This window comes from Rhamphochromis longiceps, linkage group LG5, assembly GCF_057381845.1.
Source record: "Rhamphochromis longiceps isolate RC_006_pf linkage group LG5, R_longiceps_female_GT1.1, whole genome shotgun sequence".
Taxonomy (NCBI): domain Eukaryota; kingdom Metazoa; phylum Chordata; class Actinopteri; order Cichliformes; family Cichlidae; genus Rhamphochromis; species Rhamphochromis longiceps.
The window spans coordinates 26,065,918-26,082,316 of NC_140561.1; the positions used below are offsets into that span (position 1 = coordinate 26,065,918).

At 40.3% G+C, this 16,399-nt stretch overlaps 1 protein-coding gene across 1 annotated transcript in view; it reads right to left on the minus strand.

The window, feature by feature from the left end:
• Positions 1 to 16,399, minus strand: part of sema3fa (sema domain, immunoglobulin domain (Ig), short basic domain, secreted, (semaphorin) 3Fa) — a 46,048-nt gene that overhangs the window by 27,624 nt on the left and 2,025 nt on the right. The window lies entirely within an intron of this gene.

Here is a 16,399-nt window from a genome sequence, read left to right on the forward strand (position 1 = left end):
GTCTGATCCTGCTAGTATCCACTAGCCTCTGTCTGCATACCAGCCCACTGAGATAACAAATGCCTTTTTTCTGCCGAATCTTTTTCTCTTTTCTTTGGCACCCAGCATGCTGCAGGTGGAAAAGGTAGAGAAATTCGGGAAATGTGTTCAGTGAAGATGTATTTTGCTCCTGCTGTCACTCTTGTTCTTCACCCATTTAAATTAGATGTATAAAGAGGGTTCTCAAGTGGCATGTCTAATAACATTAGGCCTTTTGAACAAGTTTTAACATTTTTATTAAAAAACAACAAAAAAAAGAACATAAAATGTATTTTTATTGCTACTCACCAACTATGATATTTGATTGTGTAAAATAAGATGATCAGTAAAACTTTGTAATATTAACATAACACTGTCATTACACCCCAATGATCAGACAGGCCAAGCTTCAAGGCCACCAAAATCTCTGAAATGATCATTCTACAACCCACTGATGTGGAAGTGCCAGAAGCCCATCTGAGTCAGCTCAGTTGACATTATGCCACATACCCTGCTGCTGCATACATCCACTTGACCCCACGTCACAGCTACACAATAGCGGGGTTACCCCCGACCAGGTACGTGTCACCACACATCCCCAGTTCAGCCTTGTGCACTAATGCTGCATGACAGGCAAAAGACAACCAGATAATTCTCGACAATCATGCGGCTGGTTGTTGAGCGGTGTGGTGTGGTCGTCCGATGGGCTGCTGTAGTTTGGACCTCCTCAGCTGTCTGACAGGCTTTGTTCTCAGAAACTGTGGAGTTACGCGTTGGTGCAATGGCAGAAGCAGGCATGGTAGCTCATAAGACCTTAGTGTCCTTTTGAAGCCAGCTTAAAGGGTCCAATTAAAGGAAATATCATTGTAAATGTTTCCCGCACCATCTGTTGCACTGTCACATTCTTGACAGACTACTGACACCATTTATTTGACAGTAGCAGAATAGCATTGGGTATGACAATGGTATTCTATTGGCCAGTCAATATCAGTATGAAATATCTCAACTTTGGATGAAATATTCATTGAATTTTCTAGAAATTTCCACACATCCCCAAGAGGATGAGCACCAGTGACATCTGGGGATCTTCCTGAATTTTTCTCTAATAGTTATTTCACCAGATATTAGCTGCTGTTGACATTCATGTCTCGTTTAGAATTGGAGTACACTGATAAATGATCATTTGTTTACATTGAGATATATTACAAAAATATTCCCATAAATATAAATATTTATGGGCTGCCACTACGAGCAATTATTGACTGAAACTTCCATGAAGGTCAAGATTTTTCAAAACACTCCCTCAAGAGATGATCTTTCCCAGACGAATCAAATATAACATTCCTCCAGTAATCCACTCCATTAGAGGCCAGACTGTGCACTGGTCAACCAGCAGATCAATGGCATTGATCCCACAAGATGACTATAAAGATAATTACATTCAGAGGAAAAAAAACAACAAAAACAAAACTCTGCCTCCAAGTACAAGTACTGAAACAACAAAATTGGCTAAAAAAAAGTTAATTAACCTGCAAAGATTCTCTTGAAAGTTGAACATATACTCAAACATACACATATATTCCCTGAACAGTTTTTATAGGTAATACCCGAGCTTCTTTTACTCAGGAGCAGCCCAGAAACAATATTATGCTTCTTCTTATGGCCGAGGCGAGAGTAGTTGAGCCCCACTAATGCCTGATGTTGTTTTAAAGCGTTTCATTTCTTTGATTTAAGCTGCTTACACCAAATATCTCCTATAACTAAATCCCCCTGAGAAAAAGACCAAATTGAGGCAGCAACTATATCTCTGTGCGTCTGATTCTGTGTTGTGTGTCTACCAAGTCCAGCAGCCTTCACTTCTGTGATTCTTTTATGTTTTGTGGCTTTTATGCAAGGACTGACACTTCAGACAAACTTATATTCTGTCTGCAGACAACAGCAGTTATCACTGAGTCTAGCATCCCACTGCCTCTTTTCATCAATCATCTTTTGTTCGTCACCCTTTAAACACTAACCCTTTTTGGATTTTAGTACATTTGCAAGCATTAGAGAGATTCAATGCCGGCTCACATCAACACAAACACATGCGTGCACACGGGGGTTTGATTCTGACATTGAATGAGATCAGCGGGAAAGTTTGGTGAGAGCTGCGGGAAGAAAAGAAAGTAGGGAAGGCCAACTGGTGAGAATTAGCTGACTGGGTGCTGTGAGTGAAAGAGCATCCATGTTAACTGTCTACTTGCTGTCTGTCAGTCTATCTGGCATAAATAGGAGGAGATGAGTGGGGAAAACAAAGTGGGAGATGATGACCATCAGTCAGGGGTATTCATATTTTCTTAGCGCCTGTATGATGGACATAGGCTATAGTAAGAATGTGGGAGAGGAGAGTAGGAGCAGAAAGGGGGGAGGGGTAACTGAAAGAAACGTAGAGCCACAGAAGCTTTAGAAATAACTCGGTTTCGGGATATCTTTGAGATCTATTAATGCATGCTTGTTTTGCATCTGTGGTTTACAAAGGGTCTCTGCAAAGACAACAAAATGACACAGTGGCAGGAGAGCTAATCCTAACTTTAAAGTGCAAAAATACATCACGGTTGCAGCAGGGACTACAGGTGGAACTATATTCTCACAGACAAACAGTGAATTTCAATGCCATGAGCTTTAGTGTTACCTTTTTCTTACAAGCAATATCAACTTCCACATGTGACTACAGAAATATTAAGCTCTGAAGTGGAAGACCTGGATTATTTAAAAATGAAGGGGCCTTGCAGAAAATAATTACAGGCTAAAAATGATCATTTACATTCCAGCAGGTTAAACATGCGCTTTAAAAGCAGAAAATGTCTTTCAAGACGAAACACGTTGGCAGCCATTATATCTTTAATGGATAAAGTGAATTGTCTGCTGAAGGTGGGCCCCACTCTCTCATACCACCCTGCAATTAAAGTAAAGCTATCCAAGGTCAGGCTGAGTGACAGGCTGACAGACCTATAGATTACTGTCTGTCTGTGTAATTCACGATCCTTTCTGCTTCTCTTGCGGACTGGCGCACACACTCTGAAATTTTTAAACACCAGTGCTTGGTAATTTGGCAGCTTTTATGTTTGATAGACAGCTGGGACATCCTACCTTGTGACCCTTGTGGCCTTTTTTTCCCACCCATGACCACGAGGGTCAGCATTCAGGGGGTGTCTGTTTAAGAACAGAGCTCAAACAATGTGTGAATAGCTACGGTTAGGTTCAAATTCATTCGAAGTTTCCCAAGTGAAACTGTGATACTGAATGGTGAGATTTTTCGCAGATATAGGAGGCAGAGGTATCAAAATTGGCAGAGTTCAAAGTGAGGAATGGAGAACAGATGGATAAAATCATAGAAAAAACAGATACAAGATAACTTGTCTGCCCTACACAGCCCACATCAAGGCCTGTCACATAAGACCTTTGTGTCAATGCCGTGCAGCAATTACTGCACTCCAGGCATGAAATGGGCAAGTGAGATTGGCCTGTGTTCAAATTGCAAGCTTTATCAATTACATACACCATGTGGAACAAAACTCTGGATGCAACGGATCAGAAAATGGTGAAGAATTTTCTGGTATGTTATTGTTGGCAGTTCTGCTCTGTGAGATTTAGTATGCAGTGGAGGTAGATAAGAAATGTTGAAATGACCTTTTCAGCAGTTAAGCAGTCATGACACAGTTAAGCCTCCACCAGCACATTACATTGTGCTTTAAAATTCAGTGGTTCGTAGCTATTTGGGTTTAGGCTCATATGTCGCAGCATACATACTGCTGTCTGCACTTTTACATCCATCATGTTTAACAAAAGAAAGTATTAGCTGGAAGCACGTTTTGATAGGAGAACGATGACGACAGATAGAGAAACACGAAGAGCAACACAGAATGAGAGGAAGGTAGGGCGCTTATCAGTTGGAAGGAGGCGCCTTGCGTGACAGTGGGAAATGCTGGTCACAGTCACCCTCCATCCCTCCTTGCATGGGGTGCTGAAAGAGGCCAATGATTGCACAGACACATAGAGGCTAAAAATGCTCTTATCTTGCACTGTCATACCTTGTCATAAATCAGTGCTTAGCCATCCGCTCTGCACTGATAAGGAACCCAAACACAGACTATTCTACATCAGGAATGGAGAGAGACTTTTTTCCTTTATGAGTGGCCCCTCTCACCCACTCGCACTCCCATCTCCTGTCTTCGTTATCATTTTTTCATTCATCAGATCTGAACGGCAGACAAGTTTCTTTCTTTTTTTTTTGTGCCTGAGATTTGTTTGTTTGCAGCTTGCCATATTTTCTCTTGTAGCTTTTCCAGCAGTCTGGTTATGATCATCTGAAGAACTAGTGAATCATCCGCAGCACTCACACATGATAGAGCTGGAAGAGCTGAGGGATAGTCTTTTGATTGTCATGCAACTGGGTCCTGCAATAGAAAAATATTTTGCAACAAAGATATTTAAACTGAATCTGAAAATAGGCTGTCAAGAGACTACTGCGATACAATAAGTGTATGCTGCGCAGTTTATCTCATATTTGGTAGGCGAGGCAATACATAATCCCCGCAGCTAGTTTCTTATCTTAACAATTTATGTGTTTTCATAACTGAGGAAATATTCTTAGTGCTTTTTCCCCAATGACCTTTCCAATTACCTTTAGCATTGAGATAACCTTTACAGACATTATCACTTTCAGATAAAAAAAATAACTCACTCAGGTTATATTAGGCAATCTTAACACTTAAAATCCTTGAAGCACTGGAGCATGAGGAAGCTATCATCCTAAGGGAAAAATTACACTTCTCATGCACTCCATACTGTATTATTTATATCTTGTCTACTACACAGAAATTTCATTTTGCTGTCCACAATACCCACTAGGCTTAACTTCCTGTTGGACAACTCTGTGTGTTTGTAAAAATGCTGGGCTTCTCTGTGGAACTGAAGCATTGTAATTTTGTGGGGTATTTGAGTCTTTATTTCATAAGGACAGGCGCTGAGGAAAAGAGCAAGACAGCAAGTTTTCAACCCAGGGATCTGCTGCTCCCATGTGCTACATTTTGACTATCAGCTTGACTACACATACAGCAGTAGTTTTGGGGCAGTTGTGACTTGGGATCGTCTACTAATCAAAAGGTCGGTGGTTAGATCCTTCAACTTGTATGTCAAAGTATCTGTGGGCAAGACGTGGATTCATCATGGGCAACTCTGGATTCAGTAAGTCTGTGAATGTTAGGTTAAAAAAATTGAAGGTAGTGAAAAAAAGCACATGTGTGTGCATGAGGCTTGTAGTAACAAATCATTTTGAGAGCTTAAATTGAGCAGAAAAGCACTATATAAGCACCAGTATCTATTTACCATTTAGTTTTCACTGCAAAAATAAACATAATTCAGTTAAAAACCAAACCATGCAAAAAATGTTGAAAAGCAAACAAGGATCCTGTTGCTTTTAGGGTCTAATTTGCTCATAATGTCTTGCAATGATTTGTGAATACGCATGAACAGAAGGTTTAATAGGACGGTGTAATCTCGCCACGGTAGTGAAATGGTAAATTTCACACTGTGCACCAATCCTGTTTGCTAATGGCACTCGTGTAATCAGAGCCACAGGCGAATGAATTCGAAGCATCTCATGCTTTCTAAATACGATAACACTTGAACGAAGCGTCATTTGGATTGGAGATCATACTTTTTGTTTCCTCTGTCTGATTCTCAGCTGAACTGACCGCATTAAAACTAAATCTGTCAGCCATGGAAAATAGTTTGTGCCTCTGTGTTTGTGCCAAGAGGTGCTGCCTCTTCTAAGGTTCCTGAAAGGCTGTCTGTGGTCTTCCATCATTGTAGTGTGGTGAAGCACAAGATCCAGAGGAGCATCAATCCATCTAACATGAAATCCTACAGAACATGAAAGCCCAGGATCATAGCCAAGCTTTGAGTAATGACTGTTTTGCCATTTGTGCCAAGAGGAGAAAAAGTGAGAGACGAGAATGATGAGAGGCAGAGGGAGTGTGAGCAGAGGGAGGCAAAGGACAGACAGAGATGCTTTGAGCGTTAATGCCATGCCAATGTATGCCACTCCCCCTCTGCCTCCCTGGGGACATGAATGAAGTAAATGAATGATGGACCCAACCCACATGAACGCCCCTCTTCTATTGAGACCAAGCAGTCCATTCACGGGGATGAGTGAGGCGTCGACACCAACAACAACAATAACAACAGCAACATAGGAGGCCTTTACTCCCATTTCTCATTCATACATATGTATGCAGTAACACAGGCACACACATATGGCGCATACACCATGGACAACACTGCCAACATACCATTAAGGACACCTAGAGAAGGTTCCTGAGAACAGGGCTGAGTAACAAAGCTGGAGGAAAAGGGGCGTAAATAGGCCAGGCATGGAGAAAAATCTTGGCATCGTGTCAATGCAAACGCTACAATGATTACGGATGAGAGGCCATATCCTCCCATCCACAATCGACACATTATCAGGAAGCACATCAGTGTATAAACCCAGAAAACACAGCTTGGAAAACTCATGTTCTACCCCATTCTGCCCTTCCTATTGTGCCCAGTTCCTCTCTGTTGCTCGTCCAGGACTAAATGGGTTCAGGGGGGTTCTCGGCCACACAAGCGTGATCTCACTCAAAGCTCTGACCTTGAAACTCGGTCATTCCTTGCCTGAAGCCAAAGCAGCTAATGGAACGTAGGAAATACAAATCCGATTCAAGCGAAATCAATCTGACAAGGAAAGCTTTGCTATTTACTGAGCATTTACATCTCAAACTTTGAAGGTGGGTTTGGTAATGATGTTAGCATCTGACAGAGGCTCGGTTTTCACCAGTTATGCATCATGCAGAGAGAATGTATGTAGAGCATATGAAGGGAGAGGTTAGTAACTAAATGATGAAATACAACTCTGACAGGAGGCAGGAGGAGGAGGAATGTTCTCCTCCTCCTTTTTTAATCCAATAGTGAGACTGCTGCAGCCTCCCACAGACTCATGGTCAGACTCAACCATAGGCCTCATTTCTGCCACAATCACATAGACAGCTACTTGGTAGTTATCCAGTGTGTATACTCAGAGACTTTAACAGACTACATCTCCCACACCTGCAAAAGAAAAAAAAATCATACGATTACAGGTATTTGATGTTATTCGGCTTTCTGCCTAAAGTCAGCTTTGGCCCATCACTTAGGAAAGCAAGCATTTCCCATAAAACCAACTTGGCAATGTGTAATGGTTGTGAAATATTTGTACAAGTTTGTACTTTGCTTTCAAAACATTTTGTGTTGCTGGTGAAGACATGTGTGACACACTTGGGGCTTTAGTCCAAATTTCTTAGAGCACTCCTAAGCCAATCTGTATGACAATATGTGCATGTGAATAAACACACAGCAGTTTTTATGGATTCCAACATTAGGCTTCGCAGCACAAGGTTACAGCCAGGCCATTGGCACAGGACTGACCTGTGGAGGCTGTCCATGAAGGCACAAGCTGAAGTAAACCATCTTATCCAACACTCATATACAACTAATGGGAAGCAGACGCAAAATTCGACCCGAGTATGCCTTTTGCGCACCCACGCTCCTCTCCTCCTTTTCATTCTCAAATCCTTCCATTTATCCACTCTGCTCGGGCTGAGATAGCAAACCTGACACTGATGCCCTGTAGTCCATTAGCACTCTTAGAGCCTTCTCTGAATCAGCTCTGTTGCTCCCTTCACCTTTTCCTCCTCTCAGCCTGTCTTCCCGACAATCCTCATTTCTCTCTCAACCCTTATCTGGCATTCTCTGTCTTTCTGTATGTCCTCCTAGATATCTGAGTTGGAACAAGGCAAGTTCAAAAGGCTTTTATAGCATTTACAGTCATTATTATGTGCTTTATACGTTTAGATTTTTCAACTTTTATTTGTCACTATCTTGTGTATGCGACTACAGTTCTGTGCTATGCATACTGATATCTGTTATGTACTTTAAATGAAGTTTTAAAGTTTTTCTTTTTTAACTGGATTTCATTAAAGTTGAACATATCACGGGAACTGAGCCTATCACAGTTCAAGTCAGATTCAGATAATAGTAGAGTGATGCAGCTGCAGAAAATCCTCTTAGACACATGATACCACTGATAACTTTTCTACACATCATCGCTTCTAATGCAAAGTCACTCTCAAACAGACCTGTTATTGCAGATAGGACCAGGCTGACAGGAAAAGCCCCCCAAAAGGATGAAGACTCCAAGATTGTATGTGTTCTAATCCAACGAGATCAATCCTTTCTGTAAGATGCAATGGTTTGAACACTAGACAAGCAGTACAGTGGGAAGTGTTGCTTGACTAATCAAGCCGATTATAAATGTTGCCTGCAGAATGTACTATGCAGATAAATGTACATGTCTCAAACAAAACATTGGATAGTGATTTTGGAGAAAATATGTTCTGATTATAAATATTACTGTTTCAGCCATAACCGATACTATTGATAAAAGCTAAAACAACAACAAATCCTTGCACTTGGAACGCTTCTTTTAGCAAAAGTTTAGTATTTTTGCTTGGGATACATTAAAGTTGCTAATTTCTAATTCACATGATAATAAGTTTGGGGAAATTTCACTCACATCTGAAAGGCTTAATTTATGTATTATTTGTACTGGAAAAAGCTATTCAGCAGATCTATGGTCACTCAGGTCTTTCTGTGTGGAGTTTGCATTTTGTCCCAGGGCCTGTTTGGGTTCCCTCTGGACACTCTATCAACCTCCCACAGCCCAAACACATGCATGCTAGGTTAATTTGTGATTCTGAATTAGGTGTGAATGTGAAAGTGAATGCTTGTCTTTCTCAGTTAGCCCTGCAGCAGACTGTTGACCTATCCAAGCTGTACCCCGCCCCTTGCTTTGTGACAGCTGGAATAGGCTCCACCCCCACCACAACCCTGAATTGGATAAGCGAGAGAAAATGAATGGATGGATATTAAATGTTTGAAAGCCTTCCAAAGTAAAAATAAAGCAACATTACGTTGCTATTCAAGGTAGTTTATATTTAGTAACACAGACACATACATTTAAAGCCATATAAGACAGTAATGTATGTACCCTGAAAAGTATACCATCTAATATTTTCAAAATGGGCACCATAGGAATGAGGTCACTGGCACTGCGGTAACTAGATCCAAACACTGACAGACAAATAAAAATGAATGATAGCTGTCTAAGATAAACAAGTAGAAAGGTGCCCTTGACCCCCTGTCTCCTTAATTTCAGTCTGAGTTGTGAACCCGTGAAGACTCCCACACCTCAGTCACATCTGGAGAGCAAGTCTAGTCCCGGTGGAGCCTCTGCACAGAACTAAATCCTTAATTTATTCGTTGCCCAATCCTCTATTTTTTCAGAAGATCACACCACAACCTCATCAAAGTCTATTGTTTTAACAAATGTATTGTCTCATTTGTCTTAACTGAGCCTTGAAGACTGGATGCTGCTGCTTTACCTCAGGGTTGCCTGAGAGTAGACGAGACAGCAAACATCTGGGGAAATAAGCACAAAGCTGTGATTGCATCCCACCTCATCTCTGTAGAGAGAATCATTTGAACCCGATTCAGTTTGTGAGGAGTGACAGGTAGATGCTGCTATGGCAACCAAACCAAAGCAGTGTCATAGATAGCAGCTCTTTACAGAGGAAGCTCTGCAAGCATATGAGCACCCACACACACATATGCACACACACACACATGCACACACAAACAAACAATGCAGACATAACCGCATGGACTTAAAATGAATATTAGAAGACTCTCCCATTCCTCCCTGTCACTCTGAATCTTAAGAAAACCGCAGCATCCTCTGTAACTCCATCTTTAAGCACTCTTCCGCTCCCTCGCCGTCCCGCCTGTTCTGCGGGTGGTGAGGTTCATCACAGCCTGCTAAATAATCTGCCTTTAATAAGGATTAAAATCACACCTCAAAAATTACCGGCTTATTATTGAACTATCCCTTACAAAGACTACAATAACTAATTTTCTTCAATATGTCTCTCTAACATGAAGGAGTAAAAAAGCATATGTCTGACATCTATTTTTATCTTGTCTGCCACTTTTCGATTAAAAAAGAAAGAAAGAAAGAAAGAAAGAAAGAAAGAAAGAAAGAAAGAAAGAAAGAAAGAAAGAACGAAAGAAAGAAAGAGAGTGCAGCAGGGACCTGAAACACAAACACCAGGATGTACACATGTTCAGACTTTCTATCACTCCCCTACACATCCTTCACATGGAGGTGCATCCATCATAGTGTGACTGTCTTTCTGTCCCTGCTGAGTGTTGCCCCCTTTACACAACTCACGAAACTGTAACAGCTGTTAATGCATCCCCTGCATGCCGAACAGCCGTGGAGCATCCCAAACACAAAGCTTAAAGGTTGAATGTGTACAAAAGTGATATTGTGCCAAAGCTAATGATTATGATTCATAGTATGATGATACCAGTTTTGCAATTTAAATGAGTCAAGGTCAATATTGTCCAGTGGAATGACTAAAATTTGGGCAACTTGAATTCATCATGGTATCAATTTTGCACCAATCAGCTGCGGCACACAGACACTAACCGTTCTATCTAATATAATATATGCATGTTCATATTATATGTAGAAACCTTTCATAAGGCTGTCATAAAACTTCATTGTTTTTATTGGTCAAACAAAGCGATTCTTTTTAAAAGAAAACAATGAAAATGCCAACAGTGTTAAGAAAAATCCTAAACTCGAGGCCTCTCTCCTACAATGTAGTTCTAACTATAATATAGTCTAACGTGTACTTTGTGGGTCACCAGAGAAAACTTTGCACATGCACACAAAAACATACATTTATCAAAGCACAAATTTTCATCGTCATAAAGCTGTCAGTGCAAGGTGAAGGGGAGGAAAAAGTAAACAAAACCCAGACATAGGGAGTGAAAATAGTTAGACCCAAATTGAGGTTAAAATATGTGAATTTATAGTTAGGGAGGGCATTGTCTGCACCTATAGCAAAACTCATGTCGGTAACTCAAAAAGTTTCAACTCTGAAATGACATAAAGATACAGTCCGGGTGCCCTGCATGTTCATTTTTAGTCGCATCTGCTCTAAAAGCTTATCCTGATGGAGCTAGATGATCATATCTGCTCCTCCCCTCTACAAATAATTAAAACTATGATTAAAATGCCTAAAAGTAGGAATCATAAATAGCAGGGTGATTACAGTTTCATTTGAATGTTGAGCATTTTTATCACCACAGGGGGACAGGGGGTTCTGCATGCCAGCTCAGAAAAAGTATTTAAATTGAGGGAAAATGTTTTCAATGTGGTGCCTTTCATTGAGAGCAATGATGTGTGTGTGTATTAGTCTCTGTGGCATCATTAAAGAGTGGGGAGCCAGTAATTTACAGAGTGAAAATTACTATAAAAGGGCTACATAATGCACACATATAATTTCCTTTCAAGCTTCAGCACTTACTGCATGTTAGTTGAGCTGGTACGTGAAACCTTCTTTAGCCTTCAGATGTCCACCCACTCCCCACTTACACATTCACTTGCTAGCTCACCGTTGTAGCTTCTTCTTAAGTAAAGTCTGGGCAAAACAGCTGCCCCTTTTTTTGCGTTTTGCACGTGCTAAAACGACATGCTCCTGCTGTGGGTTGCACATGGGGTGATCTCCTCCCGCTGCTCACACTGCCAGTCTCATCAACAGGCAAGTAGAGAGAGGGTGTGAGTGTAGAGTAAAGGCAGAGGAGGAGGATGACGAGGCAGAGGAGGAGAGGAAGATAAAAAGAGAAAGAAACAGACAGGAAGGACACTATATTTAGCACCGGAGCTGTCGCCTTCTGTTTTTCTCTCCTGAATAATCATAGTTTGACAGAATGTATCCTGCAGAGCAGAGGTTGCTGGGATGCACATCCCTCCCCTCCTCCACAAACATCGTCTCTTGAGAGAAAGTAGCAAAGTGTAGTAATAATTGCTGAGGGCTTGCGTGCCACAGTCAGCACATATTACATTCTGGAAACGTTTTTGATACCATTACATTCTGTAATGAAGATACTAGGAAAAACCTACAAACTGCCAACAGGTGCAGTCTTGCATGGATGCATACAGTGAGTGGAGTATATTGAAATAGTTCAGCTAATTAAATAGTAATATGAATTTGGGACATTTATATATATATATTAAAAAAAGCCCTGAACCCTCCAACCTACATCTTCACACAGAATTTGCTTTCATGTCGGCTGGGGAAGTGAAGGGTTGTGCTAAATGTGTTAACCTCAGGTACCAGTGACGTTGTGCTGGGAAAGAAGCAAACATGCACAGCCGGAAGGCAGAGTCGCACACAAGGTTTGAATTTGACAATGCTGTATACGGTTAGAGCAGCGTAAATGTGAACTTTAGTTGGGACAAAACGTGTATATGTTTGCCAAAAACTACTTCTTCTTCTTCTACTACAAGCTGTCTTAAAAACAAACATCAGTTGTTTGACAAAAATGTTTCGCAATTTCAATTTTGCCTAATATTCTCACTTATCTTTAAAAATACAAATGATTTAATTCTAAATTTTTACTTATTCGTGATATTGGGCGAAAAAAAATGTAGAAGGAAAATGTAAAACTTTTCTAACTCCAGTTTGCTTCAAATAAAAATAATGAAGAAATGGAAAGGATGTGAATACTTAAAACTATCTGAAAGAGTGAAACAACAAACCAGGTGAGTCACCCTGGAGCAGCACACTGAACTAAAGATTCTGTGCAAAACTTTCACATTCAGATCAATTGAATTATCCCTTTAGAGCAACACTCTCAGCTCCCTCCACCTTTAGGTGAGTCACATAGCTCCACACACAAAATAATTCATCACTAGGAAAAGCAATAACATAAGCACCCCTCACTATCAGGGATAATCTTTATTTATTCAATGCTAAATTAATGATTGTATTGTGGTAATGTACACTGTACGCTTCTCTGTGTGATCAATTATGTTTAACATCTCCGTTGATGCTGCATGTAATACAATAACATCCAATGTAATGTGCAATGTGGTCTGATGAGAAAACTAATTAAAGGCATTAGTTTTGTAACTGAACAGAAAGAAGATTTAGAATTATAAACTCGCTGGCTGAATGCATTTGCCATCTCCCCGGTGATTTGCTAGTATAACATGATGGTTTGGTGCAACCTCTTTGCCTTTGATTGAAGGAGACCGAATAAGACAATTTAAGAAGGTTGCACGTGTTTTTTTTTAACATCTACTGAAATGAATCAGGCAAAAACATATTCCCAGGCTTAATATCCAGCCTGAGCAGCCAAGGATCATGTGCAAGCATGCAGGTTAGCTGTGGATAAGCTTTCAGCAGCTCATTGATTGCTAAGACTTGATTGCAGGCAGGTTTGGCTGAGGCTCTTAACTCTGTCTCCGGTGTCAAAACTACATAAGAAGCAAGCAGGTTGGAAGAGGTGCAAGGGGAAAAGGGTTTCATTAGTGTCCCTTTGATAATCTGTTGAAAATGATGTGTTATCTCACGGTGAAGCAAGGGTTATTATTAAAATGCTTACTTGAAACACAGGAGTCAAAAAGATGCATGTAGTATGTAGGACAAATTTCTCTTGACATGTACCATATAAATGTACCTATAGTCACAAGAGTCAGTGAAAGGACTCCATTTGTGTAGTCAGAAATAGAACAAGCAACAAAATTCCAATTATCCATAGATTAAAGACATGAGGGACATGCCAGTATTTCTGATCTTCACTCTGAAAACTGCTGGGAGAGATGAGCAGATAGTGAAGTCTTTGTTCAGGCGTGACAATCATCGACTCATTAGATGGGACAAAAAGTCTGTTTGGGAGGGAGAGTACAAAGACTGAAGCCACATTAGGACTGTCCCCGAGAGTTAGTCCAATTACAGGACGGCCTGGCTTCGTCTTTGTTTCTCTGCTGCTTTCTTCTCAGAAGTAACCTTGCACCCAGGTGTTCAGAGGCTGAAGAAAAACAAAGTTAAATACTTTCAAATGTGCCTGAGGATTAGCCTAACAAGCTATTACTTGTTAATATGGTGCCATTCTCCCACAGTTTGAGGGCAGTTAACCTCGGGTGTGACTGGCTTCTGTTTGCAGGGTCACAACCTCTCAGAGCCATGCACACTAAAATAGCACGTGATTATAGGCCTTGTTTAAAAGTAAATATAGGAGTTCTCAGCAGCTGATCTAACCCATTCTTGCTCAGTCTTTATGACAAAGAGTGCATGTACATAACTGCATAAATGTGACTTTTGTTGTAGATGGGAGTTTAGATGGGAGTATTAAAACTTCACATTTTTTACAGCTACAAGGAGAGTAAAGGATCCAGGGGGACTTTATGTGCTGCTTGACAGAGTGATGCATGCTATGTGTGTGTCTGCATGTGTTTGTCAGCTCTTTTGAAGTCTGGGTTGATGTTCTGCTTTGAATGGACATTCCTTTGGTCTTAGCCTCTGTTTGCACACTTGGCCCTTATCACAGTTAATAACTCAGCCTGCCCTAACATACTCAGTAGCTGCTTTAGTCAGACTTATCGGCTTAGGTTCATAGTTGTGGTTTACAAGGCAAACCTTTGTTTATTTTATGTGACAGAGAGAGCAAAACTGAAATTATGAACCAATCCATACAGTTAAGAAAACAAAACAACACAAAAAAACAAAATTAAAAATTAGAAGGCCGAGTAAAAAAGCCCAGAGTCGAGCAATAATAGTGCAGGACTTTTTTTCTTTGCAGTCCCAAGAGAATCAACAATATAAAACACAGTTAAACACAGTTAAATCTCATCGTTAATAAACTATATGTGGAAGTGCATGTAGAATGGGTTTGAAGGAAAGTAAATAAATGGATAAAATGCAGTACTAAAGTTGTATGTGTATTTTATTGTAATATTTATTATGCACAACTGTGTGTAGCTATGTGTATGACCCACAGTCTTTTGCTTTGATAGGGAGCAAACATTTGAAAGGCAAAGACAAATTGTGGAGTTTTTTTGTAACAAACTTGGATTTTAGCCAAACGCAGCAAAATCTTCTCTTCCAGCTTCACAAAATGCAAATAATCAGTAGAAAGCGATACTGTCTAACCTTTATGGATAAATATGTGAAGCTGGGTCATAATGAGCAAATTCAGCATTGTAGTACAAAAACAACAGCTGGGAACACTTGGCAGCATAAATTAGTATCTCTGTGTTTTATTTTAACTCCAAAATTGAGATGCTTGTTAAAATAGCTGGATGTTATCATACGGAGAATATTTAAAGTGAACATATTTGCATGGTAGCGCTAGTGTGATACACTGACGAGTTAAAAAAAACATTAATAAAAGCACATTACACAAGTATTCCCAGCGGTACTGTGCAAAACCAATACAATTAGGGAATGCAGAGCTTAGGTGCATTTCTAGTCTTCAGTTATCTGAAGTTGCCCTGTGAGGCATAAAGTAACCTCGAAAACTAATTAAAAACAAAAAGGAACTCATTAAAAGAAGTAGAAAATAAATGAACTCTTTTCTACCAAGTAAATGTGCGACCATTAGTGTGTGAAATCCAGCTTAATTAAAGACAAAGAGAAGTAGATGGGATTCGAGGGATGAAGAAAAACAAACAGATAAACAAAATATCTGAGGAGAAAAACCGGAGAATCGGAAAAGCCCCTGGAGCTTTTTAAAATCAGCTTAGCATAAAGATTGCAATATCAAGTAACACAATTGAAATTGAAGCAAACACCAGTGCTGTAAAAACACTTGACATGTAACATAAGTTACCGTCTGAGATATCTGTGATTTCATTTTCAGAAAAATGAAATCCCCCCCCCCCACTTGCTTTTTACCTTCAGCATTCCTAGATGATCACATTTAGGCAAATTTCTAATACAAAGATGAGATTTGAAGTGCAGTAATCTCATAAAACGACCAGGATCTGACCTCATCTGAGAATTATTAAAGTGTTTTTAGGGACAAGTACTATAACATGTCAAGAACAGTTATGGATGCAATGACTATTCCAACAATGGAATGACAAAGCACTCGACACACTGCCACTGAGGCCTTTTAACGGGACAGATCAACACACACAGGGTCTCATATGGCACTGGCTAACATTCATAACATGCTGGATGTGTACCCTGAGTTTGTGCTCAGCCAAGTGTTAAATCTGACTTGATTTCAGAAGAGAGCCGAGGTCACAAAAAAGGCCTGTTTAGGGAACAAACTGCATCCAGGCGATTGGATGAAGACATATTCTCTTACCCTGAATAGTCAGGACAATCAGCAGCGCATCTCCTCATCCCGCTCATCAAGCCTCTCTCACACAATCACACAATCAAACTCAGTGTTAACCACTGAA